The 12,698-nt window shown below is 29.1% G+C and overlaps 1 pseudogene; it reads left to right on the forward strand.

The window, feature by feature from the left end:
- Positions 1–10,032: 10,032 nt before the first annotated feature.
- On the forward strand, positions 10,033–12,525 carry LOC142522679 (uncharacterized; annotated as a pseudogene).
- Positions 12,526–12,698: the final 173 nt, after the last annotated feature.

Consider the following 12,698-nt stretch of genomic DNA (forward strand, 5'->3'; position numbering starts at 1 on the left):
AAAAATGAAGGTTAAATTTTATTTTTCTTCAATTTATTTTAAAATTTATAATTAATATATGAAAAAAAACACAAAAGAAACATGTATTACTGAAGAATGAAGGTTCATGTTAAATTTTATTTTTCTTCAATTTAGTTTAGATTCCATTAATTAATATATGAAAACAAAACAAACAAAGCGATATGTATTAATGAATATTATTTAATTGAGATAATGAAATAAATGTAAATTTACAATTCAAACTCATATATTTATAGTAGTAATAATAATAATAGATAGATAGTATATTGAATTTCATTATACATATAAGTTTTTTTTTTTTTAATGGATTGCAAATTTCATCACAAAAAATAAATGCTAAATTTTATTTTTCTTCAATTTAGTTTAGATTTCATTAATTAATAGATGAAAGGGTGGGACTCATGTGAGACCGTCTCACGGATCTTAATCTGTGAGACGGGTCAACCCTACGGATATTAACAATAAAAAGTAATACTCTTAGCATAAAAAGCAATACTTTTTCATGGATGACCCAAATAAGAGATCCGTCTCACAAATACGATCCGTGAGACCGTCTCACACAAGTTTTTGTCTAGATGAAAATGTGCGGAAAAAATAAGGTCATCGGTTAGCGTGTGCACATCCAGCCCCGCCTACTCAGTCATCGGCACCTCTGATCTCCTGATCAATATGGTCACCTGCATCAATCACACCTAGTGAGTCTAAAGACTCAACACCTGTAACTTAATAACGAATACATATACATAACATGCAACAATGAAAAGTATTCTAATCAACATACATTTCATGATCTTAGCATAAGCGTAAAAATGTCGTAAAATAGCGTAACGTGTCAAAACATCACATCATAACATCATATACTTGTTCATTTTCTTTAATCGAATTTACCTCATTAGTTGTGGTTTTCGTATTAGCTATATCGTATCAGTTCTATCGTAAAATTAAAAAAATAGAGTGTAAATTTCATTACAACAAAAAATAAGGCTAAATTTCATTCATCTTCAGTTTATTTAATTTAAACTTCATTCTAAAAACTTGTAACTAAATTTTATTTTTCTTCAATTTATTTTAGAATATATTAATAATATATGGAAAAAAACAAACAAGCGAAGAGAAGTACATTAATTATTATTATTTACGTTATTCACATATGTGAATTTATTTAAGTTAAAAATAAAATTGACACATAAACTCCTATGAGGTTGTTTCACGAGTGAATTTGCTGAAACATGTCTCATATCCGACTTGAATCGTGAAAAAAATATTATTTTTTTCACTCCTGAAATAACCGGGTCAGCCCCTCTCAAGACTATATAACAATAATAAAAAATAGAAATCAAACAAAAATGAAAATTTCATTATTCTTTTATTTAATTTAAAATTCATTAAAGATATATAAATTTTTTAAAAACATAGTGTAAATTTCATTTCAAAAAATGAAAGATAAATTTAAATTTTATTCCAAAAAATGGTGGCTAAATTTCATTTTTCTTCAATTTATTTTGGAAGTCATTAATAGCTGATAGAAAATAAATAAAATATTTATTAATATTATCGTTTCGCATTTCATTAAAGATATGTTTTTTTTTTTAATGAAGTACAAATTTCATCACAAAAAATGAGGACTAAAATTCATTTCTCTTCAATTTATTTTAAATTTCATTAATTAATAGATGAAAAACATGAAAAACAAAACAAAAATAAAAATTGGAGTGCACATTTAATCACAAAAAATGAAGGTTAAATTTTATTTTTCTTCAATTTATTTTAAAATTTATAATTAATATATGAAAAAAAACACAAAAGAAACATGTATTACTGAAGAATGAAGGTTCATGCTAAATTTTATTTTTCTTCAATTTAGTTTAGATTACATTAATTAATAGATGAAAACAAAACAAACAAAGCGATATGTATTAATGAATATTATTTAATTAAGATAAGGAAATAAATATAAATTCACAATTCAAACTCATATATTTATAGGAGTAATAATAATAATAGATAGATAGTAGATTGAATTTCATTATACATATAAGTTTTTTTTTTTTAAATGGATTGCAAATTTCATCACAAAAAATAAATGCTAAATTTTATTTTTCTTCAATTTAGTTTAGATTTAATTAATTAATAGATGAAAGGGTGGGACTCATGTGAGATCGTCTCACGGAGGGTCAATCCTACGGATATTCACAATAAAAAGTAATACTCTTAGCATAAAAAGCAATACTTTTTTCATGGATGACCCAAATAAGTGATCCGTCTCATAAATACGATCCGTGAGACCGTCTCACACAAGTTTTTGTCTAGATGAAAATGTGCGGAAAAAATAAGGTCCTCCGGTTAGCGTGTGCACATCCAGCCCCGTCTACTCAGTCATCGGCACCTCTGATCTCCTGATCAATATGGTCACCTGCATCAATCACACCTAGTGAGTCTAAAGACTCAACACCTGTAACTTAATAACGAATACATATACATAACATGCAACAATGAAAAGTATTGTACTCAACATACATTTCATGATCTTAGCATAAGCGTAAAAATGTCGTAAAATAGCGTAACGTGTCAAAACATCACATCATAACATCATATACTTGTTCATTTTCTTTAATCGAATTTACCTCGTTAGTTGTGGTTTTCGTATTAGCTATATCGTATCAGTTCTATCGTAAAATTAAAAAAATAGAGTGTAAATTTCATTACAAAAAAAAATAAGGCTAAATTTCATTCATCTTCAGTTTATTTAATTTAAACTTCATTCTAAAAACTTGTAACTAAATTTTATTTTTCTTCAATTTATTTTAGAATATATTAAATAATATATGGAAAAAAACAAACAAGCGAAGAGAAGTACATTAATTATTATTATTTACGTTATTCACATATGTGAATTTATTTAAGTTAAAAATAAAATTGACACATAAACTCCTATGAGGTTGTTTCACGAGTGAATTTGCTGAAACATGTCTCATATCCGACTTGAATCGTGAAAAAAATATTATTTTTTTCACTCCTGAAATAACTGGGTCAGCCACTCTCAAGACTATATAACAATAATAAAAAATAGAAATCAAACAAAAATGAAAATTTCATTATTCTTTTATTTAATTTAAAATTCATTAAATATATATATATTTTTTAAAAATATAGTGTAAATTTCATTTCAAAAAATGAAAGATAAATTTAAATTTTATTCCAAAAAATGGTGGCTAAATTTCATTTTTCTTCAATTTATTTTAGAAGTCATTAATAGCTGATAGAAAATAAATAAAATATTTATTAATATTATCGTTTCGCATTTCAGTAAAGATATGTTTTTTTTTTTTTAATGAAGTACAAATTTCATCATAAAAAATGAGGACTAAAATCCATTTCTCTTCAATTTATTTTAAATTTCATTAATTAATAGATGAAAAACATGAAAAACAAAACAAAAATAAAAATTGGAGTGCACATTTAATCACAAAAAATGAAGGTTAAATTTTATTTTTCTTCAATTTATTTTAAAATTTATAATTAATATATAAAAAAAACACAAAAGAAACATGTATTACTGAAGAATGAAGGTTCATGCTAAATTTTATTTTTCTTCAATTTAGTTTAGATTCCATTAATTAATAGATGAAAACAAAACAAACAAAGCGATATGTATTAATGAATATTATTTAATTAAGATAAGAAAATAAATGTAAATTCACAATTCAAACTCATATATTTATAGTAGTAATAATAATAATAGATAGATAGTAGATTGAATTTCATTATACATATAAGATTTTTTTTTAAATGGATTGCAAATTTCATCACAAAAAATAAATGCTAAATTTTATTTTTCTTCAATTTAGTTTAGATTTCATTAATTAATAGATGAAAGGGTGGGACTCATGTGAGATCGTTCACGGATCTTAATCTGTGAGACGGGTCAACCCTACGGATATTCACAATAAAAAGTAATACTCTTAGCATAAAAAGCAATACTTTTTCATGGATGACCCAAATAAGATATCCGTCTCACAAATACGATCCGTGAGACCGTCTCACACAAGTTTTTGTCTAGATGAAAATGTGCGGAAAAAATAAGGTCCTCGGGTTGCGTGTGCACATGCAGCCCCGCCTACTCAGTCATCGGCACCTCTGATCCCCTGATCAATATGATCACCTGCATCAATCACACCTAGTGAGTCTAAAGACTCAACACCTGTAACTTAATAACGAATACATATACATAACATGCAACAATGAAAAGTATTGTACTCAACATACATTTCATGATCTTAGCATAAACGTAAAAATGTCGTAAAATAGCGTAACGTGTCAAAACATCACATCATAACATCATATACTTGTTCATTTTCTTTAATCGAATTCAACTCGTTAGTTGTGGTTTTCATATTAGCTATATCGTATCAGTTCTATCGTAAAATTTTAAAATAGAGTGTAAATTTCATTACAACAAAAAATAAGGCTAAATTTCATTCATCTTCAGTTTATTTTAAATTTCATTAATTAACAGGTTGGAAAATTCTAAAATTCATTTCTCTTCAACTTATTTTAAATTTCATTAATTAATAGATGAAAAACATGGGAAAACAAATTAAAAATAGAATTAAATGAAAGTAAGGACATTTATGTGAATTCAAATTTTAAAAATAGAGTGTAAATTTCATTACAATAAAAAATAAGGCTAAATTTCATTCATCTTCAGTTTATTTTAAATTTTATTAATTAATAGATTGAAAAATACTAAAATTCATTTCTCTTCAACTTATTTTAAATTTCATTAATTAATACATGAAAAACATGGGAAAACAAATTAAAAATAGAATTAAATGAAAGTAAGGACATTTATGTGAATTCACAATTCACATTCATATATTTATATAGATATAGATATATATTTATGTGTGTGTGTGTAAAATGTGTGTGTCAGTATGTGGAAAGAACTATTTATAAGAAAATCGATTACGGAATGCAAGTTATTTTCTTCATTCTTTACTAATTCAAATACGGTATTAAAAATACATTATCACAATTAATGTATTTTCGAACAATTATTTTAATACTTTTTAAAATTATAATAACAAATTATGGAGTTTATTTATAATTTTACAATCATTTATAAAAATATGGAATATTAATGAGAACTTCGTTATATAATTAATAAAGTTAAATTTCATATATATATCTATATATATATAAAAGCAGAGTTTTTACCAAAAATAGTAATTTCCCGCCAAAATGTCATTTCTAAAAAAAGAAAGATATATCATGAATATTGAAATATGTGTACTGCAATAAATGATAATTTTATTTATTATTTGCATTGATTATATCAATTCATTTAATTGAAATTTGAATTTAATTCATTTTGATATTAATTCAAATATAATTTATGTATTATATGTCTTTTATTATTTTTTATTCAAAATGAAACTAAGCTCTATTAAAAACATAAACTACACTAAAATTTTTTGCATTGATTATATCAATCAATTTAATTTGTGATATGATTTGAAAAAAGTATTTCTCATTAGTTTTATTAAATGAGATTTAAAAATATTTATTTATCATATGTTAAAAAACAATAATATATATAGTTCATCATAAATTAAAAAATTAAATATGTATTTAGGTTGGTGGTCGACATTAATATTTTAATCGACATACATTTATATTTAAGAATTTTTTTCAAAATTAACGAAAAAATAGTTTCTTTTTTTTATTTTTTTATAATTATATTATTTTTTTACAATTTAAATATCTATTTTTTTTATAATAATTAGTTTTTAATAATATCATCCCGTGCATCGCACGTGTTAAATATTAATATATATAAAAGGATAGTTTTTGTCAAAAATAGTAATTTTCCGTCAAAATATCATTTCTAAAAAGGAAAAGATTTATCATGAATATTGACACATGTGTACTGCAATAAATGATCACTTCAATTATTGTTTGTATTGATTACATCAATTCATTTAATTCAATTTTGAATTCAACTAATTTTTATATTAATTCAAATGTAATTTATGTATTATATGTTTTTTATTTTTTTTATTCAAATTAAAACTAAACTCTATCGAAAACATAAACTATATTAAAAATTTTGCATTGATTATATCAATCAATTTAATTAAAAACTATATAAATAAATTTAAAATACTAATGATTGCAATGTTCAGTATCACTCATGAGATAAATCATTCAAAACTAAATTTTCTATTTTAAGTAATTTAATGCCCAAATTAATTGCTAAAATAGAAATACAATATTTTATTAGTTTATTTAATTTTTCTAAAAATAAAATTTATTGAGTGTAAAAGTTATCACTACAACAAGGTTTTCCAATAAACATTAATTTACCATTTAATAATCATAAATTTTTTATCTCAAATACATATTATTTCGAAATTACATTAATTTGAAAGAATTAATGCGTTATAGTTTTTTTTTCCAAAACTATATGTATATTGTATATCTTGAATTGTCTTCTTAAAAATTCAAATAAGAGAGCACAAAAAAATTAAAAGAGATATATTCAAAAGAGTTTCAAATGAACATTAAATTACTCTCAATAAACATGTATATTACCCTCAATAATCAGAAATATTTGACATCCAATGCATGCAATTCGAGATTTCCATAATTTGAATGAGTTAATGTATGATATAATTTTGTCAAAAGCATCCAATGTATAATTTTTGTCCATTGAGATGTCTTATTTGAATTTTAAATTATAAATAATGCAATATTGCTTATTATATTATAAGTCAAGTTTTACTCTATTTATCTTACTAAATTTATCTACTCTAAAATTGAATTCTGAAATGACTCATCTTTTCAGCACTATATATGAGTTGAATCATTCCAAGATGTAATATTCGTTTAAATTTAGATTTATTCGTTGTTATGAACTACCTACATATGGAAACAACGAGAACAACGATACATTAAATTTGAAATCTGTCTTTCATGATCGAGAAGTAAAAAATATTATTCATCTATTTGTAAAAAAAAATTTAATTATTATGTATTACTAATGTGATAATTTTCTTCTATATTACAAAGTTCACGGATACATGATAGTATAAAATTTCCCGTAATGAAAATGATTAAACCAATTCTATAGAAAGTAAGCATCTTATTAGAAGACATGTTATAAAATTTATTGACATTGTTTTGGAATACATAATAAATGTGAATTAAATAACTTTTCTGATTCATGCGTAATTTACTTAAGATCACAGATCACATGTTTCATTTTCCTTTCAGAATAATAGGCTGTTGTGTATATTATGAAGAGATTTTGTAAATCAAATCACAACCCATTTGGATAAAGATATTGATGAAACAATTATTGTTATCATTCAAATGTGTCAAACACGTGTCATGTCACAAAATTGTTTGTGAATGTGGATTTAGACGAAATTACTGAATTTTTTAAAAATTATTTCTCATTAATTTTATTGAATGTGATTTAAAAATATTTTTTTATCACATGTTAAAAAATAATAATATATAACTTCTCGAAAATTAAAAAATTAAATACGTATTAAGGTTGGTGGCCGACATCAATACACTAAACACGATAAACATCATGTTATTGTCTTAGGCTAACACAATATAAAATTTTGATATATGATAGTGATTATTAGCCAAAAAAATTGTAATGCCCGAGATTTTGATATTAATATGAGATTATTGAATTTAAATAGATATAATTATAGACGGGCTATTACGAGACCAGATTGGCCAAAGCTTATGAAGGGTACAATTTGTAGACAGAACTGTTGGCGCCCGAGCGGTAGGAGATGACCGCCCGAGCGCCAGTGTTCAACAAGAAAAGGCTCGGACAGAAAGTATGGCGCCCGAGCGGTAGAATATTACCGCCCGAGCGCCAGTGGATAACAAATGTAAGTCACGGACAGAGGGTTCCACGCTCGAGCGGTAAAGATCGACCGCCCGAGCGCCGACTGAAAGTTAAGAAAAACGAGACACGTTTCTTTAACATGCAAGTTGATATATATATATCATTCCTTCAGTAAAGGGACGAAAGAGAAGAGGGAAATCGAAAATCTTTCAGAAAAATCCTTACGCCTTTATATTTTGATCCGTCCGTCTGATTTTGAATCTGATTTCAATACCGTGTTCCTATCGTTGACAGCTACTACAGGACGTAAGTTTTGTTACGTTTTGTTAAGATTTGAAATTATGATATTGTCAGAATCAGACATGATTCATATATGGTGTTCTTGACATCGTAGACATCATAGAATCGAAGTCAGATTAAGAAACAGATTGATTATGGAATTGTTATGAATTTCAGAGTTAAATTGACTGAGATGTGATGTCAGATTTGCACTGTGGTTGATTATAAGTTATTGGAATTAGTATATACTGATGTGGCATCACCGGTATCGCAAGATTATACTGTTGTACCGTCAGAATTTGATAAGACAGAGATGTCTTGATTTGAATAGAATATTAATGCAGTATATTGATATTGTCATTGCCAGATTGAACATTGAATGACTTTGAGTCGAGACTTCGATTGTATCAGAGCGACAGAACGAAATGTATAAATAAATGTTGATTCGGGATTGCACAACTCGAGTTAGGTTTGACTTGAGTTTCCCAAAATCACATACTTTATTTTATTGCATTGATATCTGCAAATTATCAGATTGATATGTTTAGTCTATTGAATTTATAGCAGAGCAAGAGTCCGAGTCTAGGGCAGATCAGCCTGGCTAGGGCAGAACCGCCGAGTCTGTGACAGGACCGCTAAGACTCTAGACTTACGGTGTATCGATGAGCTTAGATGTAGATCGACGTCTATTGTAGACATTCGATACAGCATGCCAAAGTCTAAATTAGATCGGGATCCCTAGATTAGAAATGAGTCCTTGATTTAGGTACAGATTTGTATTGAGTCATGTGGTCAGATCAGATACATGTTTTAATGTTTGTTTATGCTCTTATATATGTTTTATATGATTGCATTGATACATTGTTTATACTGGGATTTTATTCTCACCGGAGTTATCCGGCTGTTGTCGTGTTTGTATGTGTGCATGGCAACAGGTGGGACAGGTTCAGGGTCACAGAGATGAAGAAAGATCGAGATTAGAGTGGTGATTTCGGACTTGGATATAGATAGGTTTCATTACTTGATTGTAGTAGTTGAACCTTAGTATCGAACTAGATGCATGTTGTACAGGATTTGTATTATTATACTAGTTTGTATAATAGAATGATTCCATTACCTTCCGCATTTAAAAAAAAAATTTAGACCCTGTTTATTCTAATTGATTAAATTAGTCCCAATGACGATTAAGAAGATGATTAGCGTCCGGGTCCCCACCAAAATAATCGACATGCATTTTATTTAAGAATTTTTTTTAAAATAAGCGAAAAATAGTTTTTATTTTTATATTTTATAATTATATTATTTTTTTTAATTTAAATATCTATTCATTTTTCACTGATTTTTAATAATATCATCCCGTGCATAAAATCAAGAAGTTCTCATGAATTCCAAAAAAGAACGATCCAACGGTTAACACCACTTGAGTTCCAATCAACGGATCAGATCTCATCCACATGCGGAGTAATTATAAAAAAAAAAAAAATCCAAAATAGCTTGGCAGGCTTCGAGGGCTAAAACCCTTGCAATGTATGTTTGGGCGTGCTAGCTGTCGCAAATAAGGAGTGCTGAAGCTCGCTGAAATTCGAGACTCTTGTTCAATTTTCTGAGGTATTGTACCATTTTTATTCGTCCCTCTTGCTTATTCCGTAAACCCTTTTTCCCTAGGTTTCAGATATTTGGCGGCGTTGTGTATATGGTCGTTCGAGTTCTTTTGATTTTTTTTTCCTACTTGGATTTATGTTCTATGGGAATATATAATTGATTAAGATCCTGTATTTGATGCCAAATTTATTATTTTTTAGTTGAAGATTGATTGTAACCTCAATGGCAATAATTGGCTGTGTTTTTTGCTTATGTAGTAGGATAGTGGTAGATGTCTCACTCTATTGGGAGATATGAATTTATAGTTTTCTTGTACTTTCTGAGATGCTGAAGGGAAAAGGAGGTCTAGCAAAAATGCAGCTGATTAAAAATCTTACGGGATGTTTAAGTGACTTCATTTCGTTAGTAGGATTGTGAAATGAATCTATTACTCTAGCTCTGGTCCTCAGACAGCTTTACAAAAGGTCATTTGTGTTGGACTCGGTAGAATTACAAACCAATTTTCGGACTGCTACTGTAAACTAATGTTTTTAACTTGCTTCTTCTCGACCTTTTTACAGCTAGTTAAAGCCATGTAAGTTCAGCTTTTAAATAGTCAAAACAGTTTTAAGCTACTTTGGAATGTCTACCAAACTCGCAATGTTCGTTATTTTTTTTGAATTCATTGGTTCGCACTTCCTTCTTATGTACCGTATTGTGCAGATTTTTCATGTTTTAATTCATATTACTCCTGCTAACCTTGATTTTTTTTGGGTCCCCTTTTTTAGAGCAAAAATGGCTTTTCTGAACAGAGTTGGCAATGTGCTAAAGCAAACCGTGAGCAAGCATGGTAATTTTGAATTAGTTACCTCGAACTCTTCACTTTTCCAGGCAATAAGAAGCATGTCTTCATCCTCAAAGCTCTTTGTTGGAGGTGAAAATTATTTTCTTTGGTGTGGAATATACTATTTCTTTTTTCTATTACTTTATTTATTCATATGTTTCTCATTGCAGGTCTTTCTTATAATACCGATGAGATGGGTTTAAGGGATGCTTTTGCCAAGTATGGAGATGTGGTCGAAGGTATCAGCTTTCTTGCATAATATATTATATTTGTAGTGAATTGTTTTGCCCTCTCTCAAAATTTATGATCGTTGAATAGACACACATGAAAAGCTTGTGCCTGTATTGTCAATGATTCTGAGGCTGTTCCTATTAATTTGGCCTTAAACAATGCAGCCAAGGTTATTTTGGATCGAGACACTGGCAGGTCAAAAGGATTTGGCTTTGTTACTTATGCAACTACTGAAGCTGCATCCAGTGCCATCCAGGCATATGATGGCCAGGTACTTTTACATGAATTATATCTCTTTACTTTTTACCTCACTGTTGACACATTCATCGTACTGCTGTAAAAGAGATTCACTTCCGAACACATGATATAGTTGGTTGCAGAAATTTTATCCTTGTGATGAGACTTTAAGCTCCAAATCACAGCCAATAAATGACTAGAGATTACCTCTTGAGATTCATTTATCGTGGAAAAGAATCGTCGGTAAATCTTGTTTTCCTATATTGGTTCACGAGAAGATGGCTTGCGTAATTTATCTTTGAATTAGTGATTTTCAACCATTTTGGGATGTGACAAGGAAACCGTGCAGAGATTCCTGCTGTTTTAGAGCATCAACAGTGGCATGAGCCAAAAAAAATAACCCAAAACGTCAAATTGTGATTTAATCGTCAACTTTCTTATGAATTAGACATTATAATTTTTTTAAATGAAGTTCAGGGCAGACTTACTGGATGCCTTTTTTGTCTTTGAGATATCTAGTTTGACAAGTGAATTGTGTTTGCAACTCCGATTTGGTATTGTATGGGTATTCTTCAGTTTATTAGCCTCAAATGGGTTAGTGTCTCTTGAGTTTGTGGTCACAATCAGCTTTGTAATTTGCAGGATCTTCATGGCCGAAGGTTAAGGGTGAACTATGCAATTGAAAAACCTCAGGGTGGTGGTTTTGGAGGTGGATATGGTTCTGGTGGTGGTTACAATTATGCTGGTCAGGATGGTGGTAATTATGGTGGTAGAGGATACCAAGGTGGCGGGTATGGAGGTTATGGTGGGGGTGGATATGGCGGTGGAAACCAGTATCCCAGTGGAGGCGGTGGAAACTACAGTGGTGATGATTCTGTACAAGGTGGCGGGTATGGAGGTTCTGGTGGTGGTGGATTTGGCGGTGGAAACCAGTATCCCAGTGGAGGCGGTGGAAACTACAGTGGTGATGATTCTGTACAAGGTGGCGGGTATGGAGGTTCTGGTGGTGGTGGTGGATTTGGCGGTGGAAACCAGTATCCTAGTGGAGGTGGCAGCCACTACAGTGGTGGTGATGATGTACAGGGTGTTGGTAACCATGAAGGCATTGGCAGCAGATTCTCCAAGAACCCGACTGGATTTTCTTCCCTTTGGATGAAGAGACAAAGGGGTCGTTCAGTGAAAGCCAGGAACAACACGACACCAGTATTACCGAAGATTTTGGACAGGATGAGTTGGATGGAGACGACAAGGATGACAAGGATGAGCCAAATGATTATGCCAATACGAGGGGATGAGATCGTAGTCTTGAAGTTATAGGTAATAACATTGTAGGAGTTGTGGTCTTCTACGAGCGTGAACATAGATTATCAACTTCACCTTCACATCAATTTCCTGTACTTCTCCTTTGTGTTTTCGCGATTTATGAATATCGTATGGATCTAATTTATTATTGCATAAAGGCGATACTTGAGGTGAAAAAAAAACGAGGGAGCAATATTGTGACATCAATCTTGATAAAGTTTATAACCCATCATCCTGAGATATTCTTGAGAAGAACGTAAATACAAGGATATATTCGAGGACAACGTAATACGAAAATGATCAGAACAGAAACAGATATAAAAGATAATA

The sequence above is a fragment of the Primulina tabacum genome, chromosome 13 (assembly GCF_025594145.1).
Source record: "Primulina tabacum isolate GXHZ01 chromosome 13, ASM2559414v2, whole genome shotgun sequence".
In the NCBI taxonomy this organism is placed as follows: Eukaryota; Viridiplantae; Streptophyta; class Magnoliopsida; order Lamiales; family Gesneriaceae; genus Primulina; species Primulina tabacum.